The sequence below is a fragment of the Nannospalax galili genome, unplaced genomic scaffold (assembly GCF_000622305.1).
Source record: "Nannospalax galili isolate Female #2095 unplaced genomic scaffold, S.galili_v1.0 scaffold158, whole genome shotgun sequence".
Classification (NCBI taxonomy): Eukaryota; Metazoa; Chordata; class Mammalia; order Rodentia; family Spalacidae; genus Nannospalax; species Nannospalax galili.
Window position 1 is genome coordinate 4,841,775 of NW_008345290.1, and position 2,112 is coordinate 4,843,886.

Consider the following 2,112-nt stretch of genomic DNA (forward strand, 5'->3'; position numbering starts at 1 on the left):
CCTGTTTAAATTGCAGTAACTTTTCTGACTATGGATCATCGTTCCTTCGGTGGAAGATTTTTACAGTTCCTCTAATGCATTTGGGACGACTGTCTCAAAGTAACCTGCAGCTTTCCTGGCAACTCCTCGCTCTCTCTCCTGCTAAGAACTGTAGCCCTTTCCTGCTGTCTTTAAAACCTTCTGCTACCATATCCACCACTTCCGCCACCAGATCCGTAACCACCACCATAGAGACTGCCTAAGCTTCTTCCACCAAAACTGCCTCCCTTCACGGGTCCATAATTTGATTGCTGTTGTCCACTATAATTTCCAAAATCATTATCGTTCCCACCATCACCATAGTTACCTCCACCAAAATTTCCTCCTTCATTGCAGCCATCATATCGTCTTCCACCACCACATCCACCACCTTGGTTTCCATATCCTGGTCCACCACCACCATAGCCTCCTCTACTACTGAAACCAGGACCACCACCATGGTTGCCACCATCACCTCCAAGTCCATTATATCCACCATCACCGCCTCCATAACTACCTCTGCTGCCCCCACCTCCACCACCATAGCCTCCCCTTCCACCAAAGTTTCCACCACGACCAAAATTACCTCCACCACCTCCGAAGTTTCCTCCACGGCCCATAAAGTTGCCAGACCCACCACCTCGACCTCTTTGTGGTCCAGCGGACTGCATCTCTTGTTTAGAAAGGGCCTTTTTCACTTCACGATTGTGCCCATTAATAGTGTGGTATTTCTGAACAACAATTTTATTAACTGTATCATGACCAAAAGTTACAAAAGCAAATCCTCTCTTTTTTCCACTCTGCCTGTCTTCCATAACTTCTATGGTTTCGATCTTTCCATACTTCTCAAAGTAGTCTCTCAAATTATATTCTTCTGTATCTTCTTTAACACCACCAACAAAAATTTTCTTCACTGTTAAATGGGCACCAGGCTTTACAGAATCCTCTCTAGAAACAGCTCTTTGGCTCCACTCCACGCCCATCAACCTCGTGTGGTCGAGCACACACTGCTGCATCCACCTCTTCAACACCAGAGCAAGTCACAAAACCAAAGCCCCTGGAACGTTTTGTTTGGGGGTCTCGCATTACCACACGATCTGTAAGTGTGCCCCATTTCTCAAAGTGTTCTCTTAAACTATCATCTGTAGTTTCAAAGCTCAGACCACCAATAAACAGCTTCCTCAATTGCTCTGGTTCCTTTGGATCATGGCCCTCCATTTTGAGACCGGACTCGCCTCTTCCAACTTGAGTTCAATCCTGAGTGTTATTTTTAACCTTTAAAAATTTTTTTTAGTACTTCATCTATTTTTATTTTAGGAGTATGAGTGTTTTGCCTGCATGTATGTAAGTGTATCCGCGCCATGGAATGCCTGCACAGAGGCCAGAAGAGGGTGTTGGTCCCCTGGAACTCGAGTTACAGACAGCTGTTAGTCACTCTGTGGTTTCTGGAAATCAAACCTGGGTCTTCTGGAAGAGCACCAAGTGTTCTTAACCTCTGAGCTATCTCTCCAGCCCCTTTAACTCTGTTTTACAGATGAGACAGAGAGGTTCAGTAACTCTGCCAAGGTCAAACCTTACACCTACTTTTGTCTGACATTCCTTCCCTTTCCCCGAAGAGGGACTCTTGGTCCTTTGATCACCCAGTTTGTTCTATTTCCTAAACACCTCTTGGTCTTCCCATTCACACTTCATTTCTTTTCTTCCATGCAGGCTCCCTCCCTGGCCGCCAGCCACTTCTGGTTTTGGATGATTGAAGTCTTCCAGTTGGTCTATGATTTCTACCACCCTTTTCTCTTCTTCCTCACACTGTATCCTTGGCTCATGTAGGGTGACCTTTCTACAACAGTGCTCTCAGGAGAGCTGTCCTGAGCATGAAGGAACATTAGCATCCCTGGCCTTAGGCTACTAAATTGCAAAAGATTCTCTTGACCATTGTGAGAAACCTAAATGACCAAGATATTTTAAACGTAGTTGAGAGCCTCTATTAGAAACACATGCTCATATGATATTTATCTTAAACCTGATTAAAATCATTCAATGAGTTTATTTGTTGAGTTGTTTCTGGCTCCTGTCTCATGCTTGGTACTGGGCTAA

The 2,112-nt window shown here is 44.8% G+C and overlaps 1 pseudogene; it reads right to left on the reverse strand.

The window, feature by feature from the left end:
• Nucleotides 1-17: 17 nt before the first annotated feature.
• On the reverse strand, nucleotides 18-1,267 carry LOC103740799 (annotated as a pseudogene).
• Between the last annotated feature and the right edge of the window lie 845 nt (nucleotides 1,268-2,112).